General features: G+C 35.0%; 1 pseudogene; it reads left to right on the plus strand.

The window, feature by feature from the left end:
- The first annotated feature begins 2,558 nt into the window (after nucleotides 1–2,558).
- On the plus strand, nucleotides 2,559–5,360 carry LOC130049894 (tripartite motif-containing protein 45-like; annotated as a pseudogene).
- The last annotated feature ends 5,232 nt before the right edge of the window (nucleotides 5,361–10,592 follow it).

The raw sequence follows: 10,592 nt of genomic DNA on the forward strand, positions 1-10,592 counted from the left end.
TTAGATGAGTAAGTGTTTATCGTTACATATTTCATATTTACATTTATAGGTGCACATCGTTACATATTTCATGTTCAAATGTGTAGGTATGCACCGTTACATATTTCATGTTTAGATGAGTAGGTGTACACCGTTACTTATTTCATATTCATAGTTATAGGTGTTTACCGTTACATATTTCCCGTTTAGATGTGTAGGTATACACCGTTATATATTTCATGTTTAGATGTGTAGGTGTATACCTTTACATGTTTGTTGGTTAGATTTGTAGGTGTTTACAGTTACATATTTCATGTTTAGATGTGTAGTGCTAACAAGCGTACCTGTACACGAGTCAACAAATACACACGCAGGACATGATGGTTCATCAAATGATTTATTTTATATACATGTTTAGAAAAATAGAAAAATCGTAAATTTTCTTCTCTCTCTAAAACAGAAATATAACTAGGTAAAAGAGTCGTCATCTTGGATTTTTGCCATCAGCACCAATTACTTATTAGCCGGAATATCTAAAGACTATGTGGGATTTCGATGACATCAAACGCTCTAATTTATTGTATGAAATTATTTTTTTTTTCTATTTTGATTGTAAACCATTTTGTGTCCACGCCATTTCAGTATGCATGATTTCGATGCATTGACTTGTAAATTGTCACTTACTCAAATAGGTATACGCAATTGATATATCACAAAATTTAGATAATCACCTGATCAGTCAATACTTTTATCCTTTCCCCGGTTTGCTTATTCAGCAATATTTGATAACATTGTATGTAGTCGGTTATCTTTATTTTCATGAGACGATGTGACGTAGCCAGCCTCGTTTAGTAGTCGTCCAATTTAGGACGTTGTTCTCCAATGTACTACAGAATAACTGACTACAATTTTCATTTTAATAATTTTCTTGATTATAACGAATTTTAGAACCTACCTACCACCAGATGATGACAGACAATTTTATTACAGTGAAATTGGATGTGAAAATTGTCTGTTTAGATTTTGAAAATGGGTACAAAATTAATTATTTTTCATTTGTTTACTTTTATCCATCCTTGCTCATTGATGGTTGTGTGATGACGTTTTCTACCGAAAATATATATTTTCTAGCTAAGAGAGAAGTAATTTCATCAGTATTGTTTCAAAAATTGTCCTATACAAGAACGAAAGTCGTTCACATTATGTACGCAATCTAGTAACTACGCGTGTATTGTTTGTTAATGATCTCTAGAAGGATTCGACGAAGAAACGCTGTCCCAGTTCTTCCGTCAAGAAACATGCTAGTGTTTACAAACGTATACACGCCATATATTGCTGACAGTAACAATTTTGTAAAAGTTATCATCATTTTCCAAATATATCTAGCTTTCATTTTGATTATTTTCCTAGCAAGAAAGGTAAACATAAATTTGACAGGATATCTATCGAGGTCCTTTGAATGATTTGTAATTATTCCAACAAAAGCCACTTCTGTATAGTGCGCGTATCAGTTCATCTGGGTTATTTCAGTCTCGTGTAAATATGTGTTAATGGTTGCATTGTTTGCTCCAATCGACGTTAGGTTGAGCTTGTTGTCGAATTGAAAGTTTAAGAACATGGCTTTAAGGAAATATGATACCTTAAAATAATTTCTTACTAAATTTTATATACCTATATATAAATGTTTTTTATAATGTTAAAAAACCATATATATCATACAATGTTCCCATGGAACCTCCTTTATTTTTGCATTATTCACAACTTTGTATTTGAAAAATCAATGGGAAACATTAACAAAAATAAAATCGTATTGAAGTACATGGTTGTATTGGTGTATGAGATGTGAAGATAACGAACAGTGATCATTCTCATTTTGTATAAGCAATACACTATAGAGAGTTGGGCAAACACTTATTCCTGGATATACCAGATGTGTGATCAGGTGCCTAGGAGGAGTAAGCATATAAGTTGATTGAGAGTCTTGCTCTTCCGATGTTGAAATCAGGCTTTACACGAAATGCCTATAGGAGCCATTTTAAATATGAAATGTATACATGTAAATTGTCCGCCGTTTGTTATTGAGTAGCTGCAGATCTGAAGCTCTTTCAAAGTATTTAAACAGATCAGGCCTGGCTATATCAACAAATGAAATCCTTTGAAACTGTGACTTTTCAGGTTGCATGGGACTTTATTGAATATTTTAAGATATGTTTCGACTCAAGTATAGCAGGTTAAAATGTTAAGATTTTTATATCAAATTTATGAGAGCAGAGCAAAAAAAAAAACACCCTGCGATATGAAGCATCAACCATACGCATTTTTTTTACCCGTGGTAATTCGAAGGGTTTAATCTGTAGCTCTCTGATGTTTCTCAATATTTTTTCAGAGAGGAGTATATATCTTTAACAAATTATTAGGAAGCTCCTTGATTTGAAAACAGCGTGTACTTTTAGATTCAGTGTTTCTAATCTTTTAATATCGATACATTTAGTGTCAACCACGTGTCATTATTGTTATTCTAGTCTTAATATTTGATACAATTTAAAACCTTAACAAAATCAAATTAGGCTTACTTTTATATCGCATAGGTTTCCATATCCCTAGAAACTACGTCACAATCTTGTCCTGTTTTTACACGCAGAGGTTGGCTGCGAATATTTGATGTTTTAGACTAAAGATCTACAATGAGAACAGTGAAATTTAAGCCTTGTGTGCTTGTTGGCAATCGACACTTCATCTACAGACATCACGGTGTGTTCCCTTATTTCGGAAAAATTAAAACGCCGATGTTACAACGGGTTCGCCGAATTTGAAATGAAACCGAAAGTTGATTTGTAATTGATAAAGATGGCAACATCACTAGACAGCTCTTCAATGGAGGATGTTACATTGTGTTCTATATGTTTTGAAATGTTCAAGTCGCCAAGGTTTTTACCGTGTACACATTCCTTCTGTCACGGGTGTTTATCTTCCTACATTGTTAATGTGTGTAAATCTACGGAGTCTCGTTTGGGATTTAATTGTCCATTATGCCGCGAGTACATTCCCAGTCCTGGAGCCTTCGATAAGCCAGAAGAGTGGGTGGGGATTTTCCCTTTAAATGAAGTTTTAGAGACAATCGTTCATAAGCGTGATAAGAAACTGTGCGATCCTTGCTTACGAGAGAACGAAAATGAAAATGCTACCGGGTTCTGCTTTTCTTGCGCTGAATATTTATGCGTAGTATGTACCAAACATCATAGAAAACATTTGCCCTCAAAAGACCATACTATGTGTCTACTGAACAAGATGAAATCCGGGGACATATTTCCTGAATCAAGAAATATCCATAGCTGTCTAGAACATAAAAAAGAAACTATAACATTCTTCTGTAATGATCATGAGCAGTCATGTTGTTCAGTGTGTATAGGAACGAAGCACAGGAAATGTGAAAGTGTTGATACTATGGAAGATATGGCAAAACATATAAAACAAAATGGACAACTGGATGTACTTATGGGCGATGTGAAGAACCTGGAAAAGAAACTGACATAAGCAAAGAGCGAACAAGAGATAAATGTAGCAGAAATAGAGAATTCAGTGGACGAAATCATAGAGAAAACAGAAAGGGAATTCAAAGAACTTGTTGATCACCTAGAAATACTGAAGAACAAACATTTAGAGGAAGTAGCGGGTGCCCTGAAGAAAGGAAGAGGGAAGTTATGTGATTGTACAAATACACTTACTGATGGTATACAGTGTACAAATCACTGCTGTCGGGATATTGGAAGAGCTAAAGAGACGGAGAATGACGCTGAAATGGTTATGATATATTACAGAGTGAAAGAGAGACTCTTACAGCTTCAACAGTTTAAATTCACAAAGAAACAGATAACGATATCTGAAATGAAGTCACATGTTTTGAAAGAAGTGAGAAATATGGAATCTTTTGGAGATATTGAATATGCTGAGTCTGATCGTCACATCACGTACGATGTACATGACATTGCGTTATCTTTAGTTAATGAATTCAGCATTGCTGGAGGAAATCCGAATGTGTGCACTGGGAATTTTCTGTCAAATGGTAACTTTGTAGTTGCAGACTACAGAAGTAGTGACTGTTGTTTTATTTATGACAGAGACTGGAAATCCACAGAAGTCATTGATGGATTATCTAACCCTTTTGAAGCAATACAAGCCGGAGAAGAACTACTGGTGACGTGTAATGGAACGAAATCTATTGAAGTTTATTCTGCGTCTGATTTACAGAAACTGCGAAGTATCAATATAAACGAAACAGTGTATGGAATAACAAAACACAATGGAGCGTGTTATGTGGGATGTGTAGATAAGATTATAAAATTTGATATGTCTGGTAAAAAACTGAAAGAATATAAAATTGAAGGCCGTACTATTAACATAAGTACAACAAAGGATGGACATCTTGTGTACAGTCACTTTGACCTTAATACAGTGACCGCAATCACGGATCAGGGAGACACCATCTGGCAGTATAAACATCTAAAAATGAAACAACCCTATGGACTTGATGTAGACTCTGTCGGTAATATCTTTGTTGCCGCTAAACAAAGTAACAATATCCATGTGTTGTCTGGTGCTGGTACACTCCTTAGGATTATCGAGGATATTCCAAAACCAGTGTTTATTAAACTAATGCAGGACAGGCGTATGTGTTGTGTGTGTAACAATTACCAAATAATGAAAGTGTATAAACTGTAGGATTTTGTAACTTTGCCTTAATAAAATAAGAAAAATCAACTTTAGTGTTCACACAAGTTATCTTATACATACATTGGAAGTATTGCCTTCATTCAACTAATGGAAGAGAGGAGTGTTTGTTGTGTGTGCAGCTATTACACAATCATGAAAGTGTATAAACTGTAGATTTTTGTGATTTGTTTTAAAATATTCCATGAGATAAAATATGCCAAAATACAAGTCGTTGGACAATTTTATCAATGCAATTCTAATTGAAAATCAAATATAAAATATGATTTCGTTCGATGACTCGCTGAATTTTAACTTAACAAAAATCGTCTGTGTCAACCCACTGGTCTTGCTGAATGGTTTCACTCAAGGGAGGTCTTGGGCTCTATTTTTGATTCCAGTACGTCGTCAGACTTAAGACTGAATCCATTGATAGTGAATCAATATGTATAACCTTAAAGCTAAAATGAGGTTATAAATATCTTACAATGTTTTCGCCACATACAATATTTCATTTACATGTATTTGTATTTCTATACATCAAGTATGTAGGAAACTCTACTATTTTGTTTTGTTTTGGTTGATTCGGTGGCTTGTCAGAAGAAGCGAATAAATTGTCACTGTACATAATCGGCAGTTGTCAGTCTCAGTAAATAAAAATGATATAAAATACGGATTATGTATTCGTTATTCTAAAACAATCAACAATATGTAAAATATATACTAAGGGTAATGATTTCTATTTACTGTATGAAAGGTGAAGATGACTAAAAAAAATTGATCATTCTCATAACTCCCACAAGCAATACAAAAAAGATAGATTGGCAAGCATGGCCCCTGGACACACCAGAGGTGGGATCTGGTGCCTAGGAGGATTAAGCATCGCTTATCGACCGGTCACACCCGCCGTGAGCCCTATATCCTGATCGGGTAAACGGAGTTATCCGCAGTCAAAATCATTGTACAATTGTATTTGACTATAATGACCAAACAATTCTCAATCGACAAGCATTGACCGGTCTTAACCAGTATTGTACATTGTACATTTATTTCCATTGAAATAGGTGTAAGTTTATAACTTGCCTGCATTTCATATTCTTGTTATACTCCCCGTATATTGTGACGTCAACAGTTGTAGGGGAAGTAACACTAATCTAGATCAATGCTTATCGGCTACGACCGTAGCAGTGGGGGTTCTTTAACGCCGGGCAATGCCTATCGCGTCGTCTCCATATCCAAACGATTCGGGATTCTCACTTGTAACTATGGAGCAATTTGCAAAAGAGCACTCCCTGCATGCATTTGAGTGCTAGCCATGACACCAGAGGAGCTCTAACTAACGAATTCGCGGTTGCTAAGTTTACCTTCGATAAGATTTCTTATATCAAGTATGAATGCCTATTTAGTACATGTACACATTATTTACATTTTAATACATACGCGCTGAATTTTATTATAATCAGTGTTGGCAGAAATGTGGTCAATATGAGTATTGACCGGGCCGGTGGTCAATACTGGTTAAGACCGGGCAATGCTTGTCGATTGAAAATTGTTTGGTCATTATAGTCTCGTTGGAATTGTTACTGGTTATTCTAATTGTTTATGTGGCCATAACGGTAGCTATTGTAATTCATCACATGTACTATGAGTTTATGATATACTTATAAGTCATAATATCAAAAACCATAATGTAAATAACTCGATTGAGTTGGGGAAGATTCAAAGTTCTCTGTTCAAATACCTTACCTTTAACAAGATCTACCTATTGTTTTAAATATTCATTTAATCAATAAACATTTGAGTGGTGGGTTGGTGATGTGGGAGAGAGAGAGAGAGAGAGAGAGAGAGAGAGAGAGAGAGAGAGAGAGAGAGAGAGAGAGAGAGAGAGAGAATCAATCATATTTACACAATGAATGCCGGCATCATTGGGGAACAGGAAGTATACAATACAGGTATTCTTACAACTGCCCACATCAAAGAGTATTTGAAATTCGCTGTAAAATTAGCTAGACATGCAGGGCTGATTGCTTGTAAAGTTGTTCGCACAGCCAAAGACCTACTAACCCTGAGAAAATAACTGCATATTTAAAACTTACTTTTACATGTATTACTACAAGTATACATCTTCTAATGGAGTACGACGGACCTAATTCGTTTCTAGTTCATTATTTTTATTGAAATTTGATATACAGTTGAATATGCAGTAAAATATACTAAATTGATGAGATCTGTCCATTTTGTTACAGGTACAATAATTTCATTTAGCGGAAATTTTTTCACGTCCGATCGGGTGTCTATACCAAGAAATTTATTCGCCCGTGGTAAAATTCATGCATCTCGGACGGTCGGGTGCACGGTTATTTCAAACACTACAACGGGCTGAAAACTCTAAATTCTATAATAACAAGAGAGTGAAGTTAATTAGAAAAAGTAACAGACGTTTCAAGTGAATCTGTAATACAAGTTAAAAATAAGCATAGTTTTAAAACGCGTTCATGTTTTCAAGGGGTTGTTTGGTGGGTACCTGTAAAGTGTGAAACGAAATAGAAACGAAACGAAACGAAACCCACCGAAACGAAACGAAATAGATAGTATAACCGAACTCTTTTAATTATAATATTTAAAAATGGTATCTTAGGCTCCTGTGAAAGTTGCCACGTATAAATAAGATTCGCCTCCCCTTTGGTGTAGGCTTTCGGCTTGACTGATACAAAGTTTCAAAAGTTGGAAAGGGAAGGTGAGTAAGTACAAAGTACACATCCGAAGTTGATTAAATTCCATGTGCAATTAGTTTCAGATCCATAAATTTCAGAACGGAGCGTTACAATCTCAGAGGTCCGGAGAAACACACTTACCGCCGGGTGGAGTCGCCGGCGTTGGATCCACCTTTGGACATACATACATGTTTCAGTATTTTTTGCTCTACAGACAAATATATATACATGCGGATATTCTGTATTTGTATGTAGTATATCAAACGGTGGATTTTTAGTATGTCCTCCCGTTCTCTTTGTAATTTCTGCTTCTCTTGTTCATAAGCCTTTTGATTTTACAAAATGCTGACCTCCTCCTGATATTATTGCATGACAAAAATTTCCGTTCTCCGTCCGTTTTCAATTCCACGTCTTAGCAACAACCCAAATGAATAGAATTTTTAGACTCTTTATATATCAATAATAATTTTTAATAATACATATATATATATATATATATCTTACCGAATTGCATTCATATATGTTATACTATTTAATTTTTTCCATTACTGTAAGTACTCGCACCTCAGCAGTTAGAAATGAAATAAGAGGTTAAGAGCTCTTCCTGATTCCAATTTTCTCAAACACCAGCTTCTTCAAACAATGTATATATGTCAAAAGGCGGATCCAATGTCGGCGACCCCACCCCTCGTTTAGTGTGTTTCCCCAAACTGTAACCATTTTTTATTATTACAATTAAAAGAGCTCGGTTATGCAACCTGTTTCGTTTCGTTTCGGTGGATTTTGTTTCGTTTCGGTAGATTTCCTTTCGTTTCGCACTTTACAGGTACCCGTTGTTTGGTTTGGAAAGTGAGCCTTTCCATATGTTTGTAGGGGGAGGGGGGTGGATAAACATGAATATAGTGTAAGATAGGTACAACTTTGGTTCCATTTCTGGTTAGAATATCAAAACCTGATTAAAATATGTGAAACTAAACATTCAACCTTAGTGGGATTCATAATTGAAATTATACTATAATATTAGTTAATTCCTTGCTACTGCGATCACGCGATGGCAAAAGAAGAAAATAATTTCAATTATTAGCCTTGCAAAACGAATAAGATATATAGGTCAATATATGTACACATTCATATAAGTTAAGAAATTTTGCAATATGTATTTTGTAAATAATTAATTATATTGTCCATACAAATTTGATTTCCCCTTAAAACCAAGAGTCAATAACGTTGTTTTGAGTTCTTTTTGAAGTGACGCATGAAAAGTAAACGAATGACGTCGTTGAATGACGTCGCGATTATTTAATTGTAACGTTGTTTGTTAAAATGTTCTGCTTTGATGAATTCCTTCTCTTTTTAAAATCAAACATTGATATTTCTGTCTTTATAAAACGAACTCGATACCCCCCCCCCCCCCCCCCGAAAAAAAGCAGGAAAAAAATCAAATTGTTTTTGTTTCGCTTTGATACTAATATTAACAAAATTAACAGTACCCAAATTCTGTCTATTTAAAATTTGAATCACACAATGTCAATAATTGTTATGTTCTATATAATTCAATGGAAAACAGTGTCACTGCCGTTAAAACAATGGTATGTTGAAAACCTAATTACTAAAAAAAAAAACTGTGCTTTTTAATGAAAAACAATTTTCACAGAATTGCATATACATTGTCAAGATACATCGGTCCAATTTTCAGGTGGGGTTTTCGAGTGGGTAAAAAAGGTCTAAACCCGCGACCTACGTTAAATCGCCAGGTTTTGATTGATACAAAAACAAGCATGTAAATCAGCATTCAAGGAGAATGGAAATACAAAAACTGGTTATCATCTCACTGTATTGCGTTGCTTGCACGTTGACGATGCGGTGTTAAAATAGTATTTTTCTGTTCACAAACTTCTCAATATCACAAAGCTGTAAAAAGGCGCCAGGAACATTTTTCTTCTCTCCAAATATTATGGGCAGCACTAAACGCCGCCATAGTGCCGTATTGCAGTAGTAAAATGTTAAAGAGTCAATATCTGCAGTGATATACAATATTCGTTTTCAAAATTTTAACATCTTTGAATCAAGAGCTATCAGAATATACGTAGGTGTACAAGTTGATACGACGAAAACTATTTATAAAGCGTCGAGGAACGAGGCGGCGGATTGAACTAATAACATATAACTTTTAAAGGAGTCCTTGTATGTCTTTATTTGGAAATGAAATAATGCATTTTTGGACCAAGGACTATCAGTTTGGGTGATGTAATGAAGAACAAATGAGGGGATGTTGTGTCGAAATACAGTGCAGTCCTATAATAATTCACATGTTTGTTCTGAAATATTCATTCTTGTGTCCATGTTGATTGGCGCATCTTGTGGCTGCACAGTATTCACGACATTGGTACATTTTACATGCCTTGATGTATGAATTCATAGAAAACAATCTACGCGCTTTTTACAAAAGAACTTACGACAAAACTTTACATACTGGAATTTTCAGGTTTATTGTCAGGTCACTCCAACTGCAATTTTTTTTTAAAATGTTAAATTAAGCCTCAGAAAAGTTTTACTTCATTCACTTAAAGTAATAAATGTGTAATACAATTTAAGACTTGCGACTTTGCCGTAAGTTGATTTGGAAAACGTAGCACAGAGTAGTGAATCTATCGTATGGATATATAAATTTATATGTGTAACGTGCAACGCCTGCCGTGACACGGACCTCCGTTTTAAGGTCATGTCGGAGAGATCCGTGGTCTTTCTTAATGCAGAATGTTTTGGGAAAGAGCAGGCATCATCTATGTTTACGTCTTGGGATTGACTTCCCGGTTACGAAGTGAAAGCTCTACCACTGAGCTACTGCGACCAGTATCAAATCGATTTTCTCATAAGATACACAATATTGCTTTAAAAACTATATTACATAGAATGTCTTAGATATATATTGATCAACCAAATTCGTCGGGAAATTCAGAAAACCCGTGCTTCCGTCTCATACTTCGTTCGCGTTTCACAAGTGGGTCTAGAGTGTTGAAATTGATAAAATTGTGTACGAATTACATGTGAAAGGTGATATAAAGGACTAGGTGTATTTATCAAAAAGCATGCTTTCGGGAAATAGTTACTATCTACCAAACAAATGAAGTAGGCAAAGACATGAAATGACAGAGAAAGACGAGTTTGAATCAGCGACTTGAACACTGTAGA

The sequence above is a fragment of the Ostrea edulis genome, chromosome 8 (assembly GCF_947568905.1).
Source record: "Ostrea edulis chromosome 8, xbOstEdul1.1, whole genome shotgun sequence".
Classification (NCBI taxonomy): domain Eukaryota; kingdom Metazoa; phylum Mollusca; class Bivalvia; order Ostreida; family Ostreidae; genus Ostrea; species Ostrea edulis.